Source organism: Toxorhynchites rutilus, chromosome 1 (genome assembly GCF_029784135.1).
Source record: "Toxorhynchites rutilus septentrionalis strain SRP chromosome 1, ASM2978413v1, whole genome shotgun sequence".
In the NCBI taxonomy this organism is placed as follows: Eukaryota; Metazoa; Arthropoda; class Insecta; order Diptera; family Culicidae; genus Toxorhynchites; species Toxorhynchites rutilus.
In genome coordinates, this window is record NC_073744.1 from 7,644,461 (window position 1) to 7,656,312 (window position 11,852).

The 11,852-nt window shown below is 39.5% G+C and overlaps 1 long non-coding RNA gene across 1 annotated transcript; it reads left to right on the top strand.

The window, feature by feature from the left end:
- Positions 1-953, top strand: LOC129763257 (uncharacterized). Its single transcript, XR_008740859.1, has 3 exons — positions 1-230; positions 363-733; positions 799-953. It is a non-coding gene; the product is annotated as an uncharacterized LOC129763257 (long non-coding RNA).
- The last annotated feature ends 10,899 nt before the right edge of the window (positions 954-11,852 follow it).

The following is an 11,852-nucleotide window of genomic DNA, read 5'->3' on the forward strand; positions in this document are numbered from 1 at the left end:
AATGCTACAAAGGTGCTGGAATCTATCCCCGCCATGTCCCCTTCAAGCAACACTGCCTATCGTTTCAGCTATAATTACTTGTACTGAGTGAAATGGCATCACTGCATAGATTTCCTTTTCACTCTTTCGCTGAACTGTCATTCAAAACAACAAGGCGAGTACGTATTAGCTGTTTGAAGAAACAGTCGCAAATAGCATCTTCTGTTACAATTACAACTATTTTCCACGTTGTAAGTATTGCTAAAATATTTTTTCTTTCAGCGAGCAAGATAATCAAGCCTAAGCCAAATTACTTGCTCGTACAAAAAGTCTTTATTGACATTACTTTCGACCCACAAAAATTCACCTCCACTTCATTTCAGTTGTTGCTGTTGCGGCTAATATTTCATGTGCTAGAAAAAACACGAACACCATCCTGGGGAACACATACAGCTGGAAACACCAGCGATTGAGAAATGACTTTAATAGAGCGAAATCGAAGCGTTTATCTTACGACGAGTCTTACTCAACCGATGATATCTACAAATAAGATGAGGATGATAAAATGAATGATGGTAGTATTGAATACTGGTGTTGATCACTTTTTATCTCATTTCAGTTGTTGCTGCTGATTGTTCTCATAACAACGGCATTTTTCGACTTGATCGGTGATGTTTACGGCCAAGATGAGGATGCATTGAATGAAGGTAGTTTTGACAGAGACGATGGAGAATCAGTAATTTTGAAAATGAAGGTAGTATTTCGATTCGTAGAAGTGAGTTCGAATTATATTAACATTTGTTATACTTTCTTCTATAGTAGTCGCCCCGATCGGTTTCCACTGAAAAATCATCCACAACAACTGAGAAGTAGATCACAGTAACATGAAGAAGATTCATTAAGAATGGAACATGATGGAAAACTGGAAGATGAAAGTATCGAATAAGGATTAAAAAAACGAACAACAATCAATCGGTGTGTAGAAAGGTGTAGAGAAAGACGATCTCCATGATCAGACGAAAATGACTGATGGTACTATTATGTGCTTCCATACCCGTTAATCATGATGGAATTATTGTGTTTGAGTAGGATTCAGAAGTATCCACCATGACACGCAGGCAGAAGTCACAATTCAATGATAAATTCAGCTCACGTCGCCAACTAGTGCTAAACCCCTAAGGAGTTACTAGTTACACTAGTAATAGGGAACAAAACAGTAATAGGACAACAAGTCAACGGTTGAAGAAGTAGCTGTCAAAGCTAATCTAGAGTACTACTGCCAAAGATGAAATAACATCAGATGCTGATGAAATAACATCAGATGCTGCTCCATATGCTGATCATCAATAACATCAGTACAACTGTATGTATGTCTCAAAAGCAACTCCAACGATAGTTTTTCGTCCGATCGCTGGTTTTCCGTTGTGAATTTACAATCTCGGAAGCATTATTCGAGAGAATTTTATCATCACCATCTCTTATCCCAGCAGCAACAAAACCTATCGCAAACTGTAGCTTATCTTATTGTGCAACTTCAATTGCAAATTGGGGTGTGTAGTTAAAACTCATCAATCATCATGCAACTGTACTTTCAATCAAATGTGCTGATCATCCGATCTTTCGATATCTCCGGAATAAGCTTCTGCTGTCGCCGCTGTGGAGCACGAATTAGGCCGACGATTACGACGAAGAAATTGGAAAAATTTATCACTAGAAATGAAACAAATGTTGCACCAGCAATGAAGATCAACTATAATATTGTATTTATTATATATTCAATGATATTTTGTAAAATTTATACATTAAAATAATTGTTTGTAAATAACGTAAATTTCTTTTCATTTCTTACTTCAATTTTCTCGAACACTAACAAAGCCATAATAAAAATCGAGTAGAGCTGCGGTCGGTCGACGTGGTGCCAGATTGGCACAGTGTTGTCTCATAATTGGTTGTCGAATACGAAGAGTAGGTCGACAAAATGATTGCAAAATGGAACGATATCGGTACCGTTGTCGACACCATTTGTTGGGACCAATTCGACACAACAATGTAGAGTGGGTGCTAACGAGCAAAATTCTTATCACCTCGATTTCTATAATAGGGCCCATCGATACCACCAACTGAGAAAATCGCGTTTAAAATTTCGTACATCAATACTAAGAAATACTTTGGCCCACACTGTTCCAACTGTATGCGCAGTATGCGTTCTTATAATACAGCTTGAGGGGGGAAACCGGTCTGGCAGGTGAAAAATACATATATTTCTCTGCATTTTTGAGAAGTTTATGCCCTCAGAGATGTCTTCCTAAAAGGATTTTTTGATATCTTAAGAAATAACTCAAAAAATACTTTTAGGACATTTCTGAGGGCATAAGCTTCCCAAAAATGCAGAAAAATCTATTTTTTTCACCTTCCAGACCGGGTTCCCCCCTCAAGCTGTATTATAAGAACGCATACTGTGCATACAGTTGGAACAGTGTGGGGCAAAGCGTAGACTTTTCCTAGTCACCCGCCTGTCTGATATTTACACGTTACTAAAATCCGTCATGTACAACAGAAGTTGCTACCAAAAAATATTAAAATAAAAAAAAGTATCGTTGGCTCTGAAAGAATGTTTGTGTTGCCACGATCGCAGTAAGCCTGCCCATGTATCATAACGACGGTTACTATGAAAAATAACAGTTTGAAAATAACGTTTAGCGACTAGTGATCCCCGATTTTTGAAATTAATCGTTCATCAGCTAATCGAATACATTTTAGCAGTTTGTTATTCGATACGATTAATCGCTCCAAATATTCGATTAATCGATTAATCGTCATACTGAGAGGAATAATTCGTTAGACTAATATTCCTCATTTGCTAAAAAGCCATCTGGAATCAAAAAAGTGTTCATTCCGCCAGAAATTCAATTAATATCGTTTACGCTCCCCTGAACTTGTAAACGAAGCTCAATTCGCGTAGATGGCAATGAGTTTCGTTTACGAGTTTAAGGGAGCGTCAATGATAATGATTGACTGTCAGGATAATGTGCGATTCACATAGCACGTTACGGAGAAGAACGTCTACGTTCCGTCAACGTCTCCACCAATTCACACATGCAGTCAATGCTTCCACCAGCACCGTCCCGTCAAATGCCAAACGAATGATTTATTTAATTTTATTCATGGTGTCGCCACCTACAACAATTTTAAATTGCAATGTCCTCTTTCAAATCAGCATGCCTAGAATCAGTTCTAAATTTTGAAAAATTCAATTAGAATCATTGAATTCAATTATTTAAATGCTTAAACCCCGTAGTCCGACCCTCATGCAACAATAATAATAAATAGAATAATTCTTTCAACTAGTCGCGAATGATTTTCACTCCGAAATTTGGAGCTAAGAGATATGTTGGCATGAAAAGTACAGTAAATTGCTTATAAAGCGATATGCTGAGGCACCACTCAGTGTCATTTGCGACTGGTGGCGACTTTCAATGTGGGGCCATAATTTGGGTCTCGAACTCAATGTTTACAAAAATGTCCAACTAGAGGTAAAAATGTCTAATTAAACGTGTTGCATCACAGATCTGTTCAATTAGCCTAATGTCGATGTAGATGTAAATTACTGTACAACCAAATCAAAACAAAAGCCGAGACACAAAGCCCAGACAAAAACCAAACGAGCCGTCCGTCTCCGTCAATTATTCTTTTCTACAAACCCTGCCGGTCGTTTTCGTTGAACGTATGCTGACGGGTCGTTACGTTGCTGGTGTATGTGAATGTTTTCATGAGAATTGCATGGTAGAATCATTGACGTATCGTGACGTGACGGGACGTGAACGTGACGTGTATGTTGTATGTGAATCGCACTTAAAACTGCAGCGGCGGTACGTTTTTTTTTTCTCTGGGTTTGAATCGACGTAAATTATTCGTTCTCTTCGATTATTGGTTACGCAGTATTCGTTCGATTAATAATCGATTTCTGTAGGAAGTATTCGATTAATCGATTAATCGAACGATTATCGGGGATCACTATCAGCGACATACACGCTATTGAAGATCACGGAAAAAATATATATAAACGGACAATTTTGTGATAGAGACAGTTTAGAGACGAATGAACTCTCTGAGTTTAAAGTCTCTTTAATTCAATACCGTTATCGTGATAGAGACAGGAGTTAAGAACAATTTGAGGACATCGGAGAAATTAGAGGTTCAGGTTTCGAAATACCACACTTTTATGTAATTATATAGATTATTCTTTATTTCCAAACTGTAAACAGATTTCAATTCCAGCTTGAAGCTGTACAACAATTATACTACGAATTTCAAATAAAATTGTATTGCTGTCAGGAAAGGTGTGAGCCCGATTGTTTTAGTAACAGTTTGTTTTCCAAGTTCTCAAGGGGATCGAATTCGAAGTCGACAACAACAACAATTGCATCATTTGAAGGGAAGGGAATTTTATTAAAACATAAGAAGCCTTTTGAAGACGATGAAAGGAGTATTGCATCAGGAGCATTATTGTTTGAAAATATTATAACTATGAATCTGAAATAATAAATAAAAAAAGTCGCTGTCAAGAAACACAATTATACGTAGAACAGAAGCTAAAAGTAAAAACTTGGAAGAGATACTGATAGAAAGTATTGACGATTTCCGGTTGCTATCCTTACAACTCAACGATTCACTATAGCAACTTTTTCATGTTTTCTTTGAAAAATTACTATTTTTATTATACAGCCACCCACGCCAAATCGATATGGTGGTGCTCAGATTTTCATGAAAAGAGGTAGATTTCTCGCGTAACTTTCGAAATGGTCCTAAGTAACAAATGTAAACAAATAGAGTTAATGGATGCACACCATTAGTTCTCAATCATTGAACGCATTGCGAAAACAACCGTTCAAGTATCATTCCTTTTCACCTTTTTATCACCGATACAAAATATGTCCAATGTACAGATTCTAATTTTAAGCACTCAACTGCTACTTCGGACGCCACTTTCCTATGACGCTCGGTACGTCCGAAGTAACAAAACAATCAAAAGAACACGAAGTCGCACTTCGGACATTTTGAGTTTTTGTTATTTTCGGGTGTATATACCGTTTTTAGTGCAATTCTACGAATGATAACAATAAAGATCTGCCTTTAGCACGCAGTGCAAGTGTTTGGAACGTTGTTCAGTAGTTATTTTCAAATTTTCATCGTGCAACGTAATTTGTCCAATGTACAAAGCCGTTAGTCAAAACGTCCAATGTAACATTTTTCGCTCTGAGGCTTCAATTTCAAACTAAAATCACATTACAACAGTTTCGATTGGTTTTCCAGAGTTATTTTTGGCTGATAGTGGTAAAAGTAGTGATAAATATCGATACCTTCTGAAAAAATTCGCGGTCTTTAACTTTGTTTTTCTCGAGTTGATGTGAATGTTACATAGGATAGAAGTTACGCGAGATTTGATCTTTATCTTATCGTATTTTTTTTATTTTTTTCGTTAGAGTGACCATTTCCATTTTAGGGTGGTCCGAAAAATCATTTTTTCCACTTTTTTTCCAAAAATTTTGAACTTCTTTTCACGTTTTGTGATCATGGATGAAACGTGGATCCATTACCACACTCCTGAGTCCAATAGGCAGTCTGCAGAGTGGTTGACAAGCCATGAAAGTCGGCCAAAGCGGCCAAAAGACCATCGGTCGGCCGGGAAGGTTTTAGCCTCCGTTTTTTGGGATATGCATGACATAATTTTCATCAATTACCTGCAGAAGGGAAAACAATTACCGAAGAGTATTATGCAGCGTTATTGGACAAACTGAAGGTCGAAATAAATATGCCCCATATGCCCCGTTGCATACATCCTTAAATGCGATGGCCAAGTTGGACAACTAATGATTCCAATTGGCTGCTCACTCACCATATCCTCCAGACTTGGCCCCCAGCGATTATTATATGTTACCTCGAGCGCTCCAGGCTCCAGGGAGAGAGATTCACATCGAATGAGGAAGTCATTGCAGAAACTGAGGCATATTTCGAAGACTTAGACGTTTCGTACTACAGAAAGGGAATCGAAATGTTGGAAACTCGCTATACCAAGTGTATTACCCTCGAAGGAAACTATGTTGAAGAATAAATACAGCTTTGCCCAAAAATTATTGTTTTCGTTAAAAATCCCGGGACCTATCAGCCCATGTAGTAGCATCAGATTTTTCATTTATAACGAGAAACGAAACATCTATGAGCATGGATCAACGGAAGTTTTTTTCAGATGTTGAAACAAAGGAACTTACATCCGAGGTGGAAGTGTTCAAGACGCCGATGAAGGATATATTCCCTGACCTGAACGTCATTCGACGTTCATGATGTCTAATGAACGTCTTCGACGTCATTAGACATCTTGAACATTATTCTCAGATATATTCTCCCGAAGCATTTTATTCTAACATCGAAACGGCGCTACGAATTTTATTAATGTAATTTCCTTAGACATTCCAGATCTGTCTACTGATCAACTTCTTACCCGTATTCTGTAATCCGATCGAGTCAGAATTATCCGAACGGATTGCAATTTTGCATTCTGCAATCCGTTCGGCTCAAAACCAATGAAGTTGTCCAAATGTGGCAACCTTGCCATACAATTCGACATAGCCAACATTAAGCTCCGTGTTCCATTTATGTGAACCAAAAATGGTTATGGATTTTCGGGTGGAATAAACACGCTTTTAAAACGAATATTTTAAATGAAAAATTAGCTCTTCATATCAAATGTGTTCTATGTAAAGAGGTAATACAATCTCTACAAGTGGGAAAAATCGTGAATGAAAATCGTGTCTGGTGATGACTTTATATTATAAATAAAGTTGGTGGAAATGCAAGGAAATTCATAGAAAAAAAACAGGAAGTGGGTTATATCTATGGTATAACCGCAAGGGTGACGTAGGACTATCGTTGATTTAGAGATCATTTGTTTGAAGTTGAATCTAAATCCATCCTGAATGAATGAATAAATAAATATTAGGGTGACTTCAAAAACGAGAGTGTTACGTTGGAGACTCAAGATTTTATGCATCCAATATTGGATACAAAAAATCTTGTTCTGTAGAATAATCTTCAGAAGCTTTCCTGCTAGCTGCACTTGATTGACAAATCACAAAACCAAATGTATGTGGTCGCAGTATTATATGGATAGAAAACATTAAAATAAACTCGCTTGAATGTAATTTTCAATTCCAAGGGGAACTGGTAGATTATTTTTCAGCAACGATAATTTTTTTCCAGGTTTCCTCTCGATAACCAGCAAACGAAAAGAGTTGCGCGCGTGTATGTGTGTGTGTGGCGGCTGCTTCTATGTCTTCCCGAGGAATCGTATTTCGATGCTGATACTCTCTTGGTCACGAGAGTATCAGCATCGGCTTTTCTGCGCTCCCTCACAGTTAAAACAAACTGATTGCATTTCAGGTCAGGTCAGGCCAGGTAATGAATCCCTCGATCCCTCGCCGTTCAGCTCGTTCAGTAACGATGTTGTCTTGTCGATGTCCTCAGGCGTCGTGCACAAATTACGTAACGCTCGGATTTTTATTTTGAACCACCTCTCCCCCCCCTTTCGTAACGCAATTTCCTATCTCTAATAAACAGAAAGTAACGCAACATCTACCCCCTCCCCCCTTATCGCGTTACGTAATTTGTGCACAACGCCTCACGAAAAATGAATCGGTTTCACCACCAGAATATCATTTCAGTATGCTTTCGTGCGTGATTGAATCGAGAGAAGGTGTGGTTTACGATGGCAATTTGGAAGGCAAACTAGAGGAGAATGAACTCTCTGAGTATGAAAATTTCGGCGACTGAGCAATAATCGATTGAAAATTATATAATTTTCGCGATACGAAACATTTTCCGTTTTTCATGTTATGCATCCAATATTGGATACGAAAATATCCTACTGATGGGAAAGAATAATCTTCAGAAGCTTTCCAGCTAATTACACTTGATTGAAAAATTACGAAATCAAATGTATTTGGTCGCTGTGTTCGCCATATAATTAGAAAACATTAAAATAAACTCTTTCGCATGGATGTATTCTTCAATTCCCAGGGAACTGGCAGATTATTTTTCAGCAACGATTAGATCTTTCCGGAATTTTCTCGATGCTGTATGGCATCCAAACGAAAATTCTCGTTTCAGTTTGGCCTGCAAAAAACTTTTCTAAACTCTAATCCATCAAATTGGGAGCCCTGAAAAGGGCCGATGATTATATGCTAAGCTAATATAGCACCCTCTCCTTGGATTCGATGGGCCAGCTGAATGTCCTTGGGCATGATGTGACGCGTTTTGCGTGGATAGCACACAAATTTGTATCTTCGAATAAGCCTCCTGCAGCGTCATAACCGCGGAACTTTGGAAGCGCAAGTCGGTTTTGAAGTCCTGAGCAATTCCACGATCCAAAAGCTGCAAAGGTAGCTTGCGGATCAGCAATTCGGTCGACTTCCGATAGCGATGAATTTCACGCAAAGTTCCCGGTCGATAGCTATGTGGCTTCTTCACCTATCCTGCGGCTGGTGCGCTTATCCGAGCTGCTTTCGTGTGCCTTACCACTGAAAGATTAACCTGCTATCTGCTTGGTACCAAATAAACGAGTCGTCACGGTGCGAGAGTAGAGTAAGAAATGAACGAAAGCAAAGGAAGCGTCATTTTATAAACCATAAAAGTATAGAATCTAAACCCCACCCTTATTATATTCGTTGCTTACCCTGAGAGAGAAACGAATAACATCGAAGTAAGTATACAGTAGGGGGTCTTCGTAGCCACTTGGTTACGCGTTCGCTTACCAAGCGATCGATCGTGAGTTCAAACTCAGGGTCCTCAATTGACCATCTTTGTGTTGGTATAGAATAACTACGTCCACGCAACCATCATCAGCGATGGAAATCGATCCACGGTGGAACAAAGATCGATTCATCCATACAACTGCTCTGTTCTGCAAGAAACATCGGGCTGCTGTTCTATAAATAGCCCAACAATGATCAATATCAACAGTCTCCGCTGTCCGGTCTGCTGAACAATGGATGAACAGAAAGAATAACCTTACGCCTAAATGGCTACTACTGTATAATTTATCATAATGTAATGGAACAGAAAACTTAACGCCTACATGGTTACTACTTATTACTGTGTAATTCACAATTTATAGAAACATTAACATATGTACATGTACACGATTAAACCCGGCTCTGTTACAGCTAAATGCTAATGAGCCTAATAAATAAATGGGATGAAAAAAAAGAAGTATACAGTAATGTATTTGAATCCGGACACTTTGCGTTACATTTAATACCATACCGCAGCCACAACATTTTCTGAATTAATGCGATTGATAAGTAACTATCAAGAAACTATCAGTAACTAAAGGGTGTGTCACATCAAATTGCATCACGGAAAAAACGCTGTAGAAATTCGCCCAGTAGACCGATCCTTTTGAAAATTTTAGACAGTAAAATAAAAACTATTAAACAACTTTTGGCATTTTATTTTTATTCATACTTCGAACCCAAGCCCGTATGCTCGCACCTTCCTCTTTACCCCGTCCATAAGGTTTTGTACAACGTCAGGTGGTAGTTTTTTTTGAACAGAAATCCATTTTCTCTTGAAGTCCGCCTCCGATTTGACAACTTTTGGGTTCTTCCGGAGGGCCTGCTTCATAATCGCCCAATATTTCTCTATTGGGCGAAGCTCCGGCGCGTTGGGCGGGTTCATTTCCTTTGGCACGAAGGTGACCCCGTTGGCTTCGTACCACTCCAACACGTCCTTTGAATAGTGGCACGAAGCGAGATCCGGCCAGAAGATGGTCGGGCCCTCGTGCTGCTTCAATAGTGGTAGTAAGCGCTTCTGTAGGCACTCCTTAAGGTAAACCTGCCCGTTTACCGTGCCGGTCATCACGAAGGGGGAGCTCCGCTTTCCGCAAGAGCAGATCGCTTGCCACACCATGTACTTTTTGGCAAATTTGGATAGTTTCTGCTTGCGAATCTCCTCCGGAACGCTGAATTTGTCCTCTGCGGAGAAGAACAAGAACAACAACCGCTTTGACGTAGGTTTCGTCGTCCATTACCAGGCAATGCGGCTTCGTCAGCATTTCGGTGTACAGCTTCCGGGCTCGCGTCTTCCCCACCATGTTTTGCCTTTCGTCGCGGTTAGGAGCCTTCTGAACCTTGTATGTACGCAGGCCCTCCCGCTGCTTGGTCAGCTGGACGAATGAACTTGACAAATTCAGTTTATTGGCGACATCCCGGACCGAACTTCTCGGATCACGTCTAAACTGCTTAACTACGCGCTTGTGATCTTTTTCACTGACGGAGCATCTCTTTTTGCCGTTCTTCACCTTCCGGTCGATGGTTAGGTTCTCGAAGTATCGTTTTAGTACTCTGCTGACCGTGGATTGGACGATTCCCAGCATCTTACCGATGTCCCGATGTGACAACTCCGGATTCTTGAAATGAGTGCACAGGATTAATTCACGACGCTCTTTTTCGTCCGACGACATTTTTCCAAATTTACGAAAAATTGACAGTGAAGCATGGCCAACGTGATCTATACACTCTTATCTGATTATAAGCGAAAGCTGAAGATATAATTCCTAAAAATTAAATTTCTACAGCGTTTTTTCCGTGATGCAATTTGATGTGACACACCCTTTATATTAGCAACTATTAATCGCATAAATTCAACATGAAAAAAATGTTATGGCTGTGGTATGATATTGAATGTAATGAAAAGTGTCCGGATTCAAAAGCATTACTGTAAAAAAGAGTTAACTCGACTGAAATTTTTTCGGTTCGGCCTGAAAAAACGAAATTAAGAGCCCCCGCAGACTGCAGACTGACTTGTCGACCGATAGTTCGGTCGGCTTTTTAATCAGTACGGAGAAAAAAAGTCTGTAGTGTACAGCATAATGCACAGACGTAAGTATGAGCTTCCCCATCTCACATTCCAATAAGATTAATGGGTTTCCAAGTGGGCGCGCTACATACGGATACGAATGATTTCAATAACCTGTTTTCGAAGCTATCATTAAGCTATTGAAACAATTTTTCGACTCAATAAATAGCAATCATATAACTCTTGGACATTTTATCTTTTGTATGAAATGATTATCATACTGTTCCGTTGATCCGAAGCAGAATGAATCACGCTTAAAGAAGGAATGGATTTTTTCTTGGAATTTAGTCAGCAGAATTAATGCCCTTTCCCAACAATTAAAAACGACAAACGGTAAACAGTTTCATCAAAGTGATTTCTTCGATATGGGGATATATTCACTACATCATGTCATATATTTCATATTTTTCATTATGAAATCCATATCCATGGCACCTATCGGTATCGAATTATCATCGACACCACGATTTTCGCTAAATGCTCCTTTCAGTTCGGCCTGTAAAAAACTTTTCTGAACTCTAATCCATCAAATTTGGAGCCCTGAAAAGGGCTGTTGATTATAGCTAAGCTAATATAGCACGCTCTCCTCGGATACGATGGGCCAGCTGGATGTCCTTGGGCATGATGTGACGTGTTTTGCATGGATAGCACACAAATTGGTATCTTCTAATAAGCCTCCTGCAGCGTCATAACCGCGGAACTTTGGAAGCGCAAGTCGGTTTTGAAGTCCTGAGCAATTCCACGAACCAAATGCTGCAAAGGTAGCTTGCGGATCAGCAATTCGGTCGACTTCTGATAGCGACGAATTTCATGCGAAGTTCCCGGTCGATAGCGATGTGGCTTCTTCACGCTTCCTGCGGCTGATGCGCTTATCCGAGCTGCTTTCGTGGTGCCTTACCACCGAAAGACTAACGAAGATACCAATTTGTGTGCTATCCATGCAAAACGCGTCACATCATGCC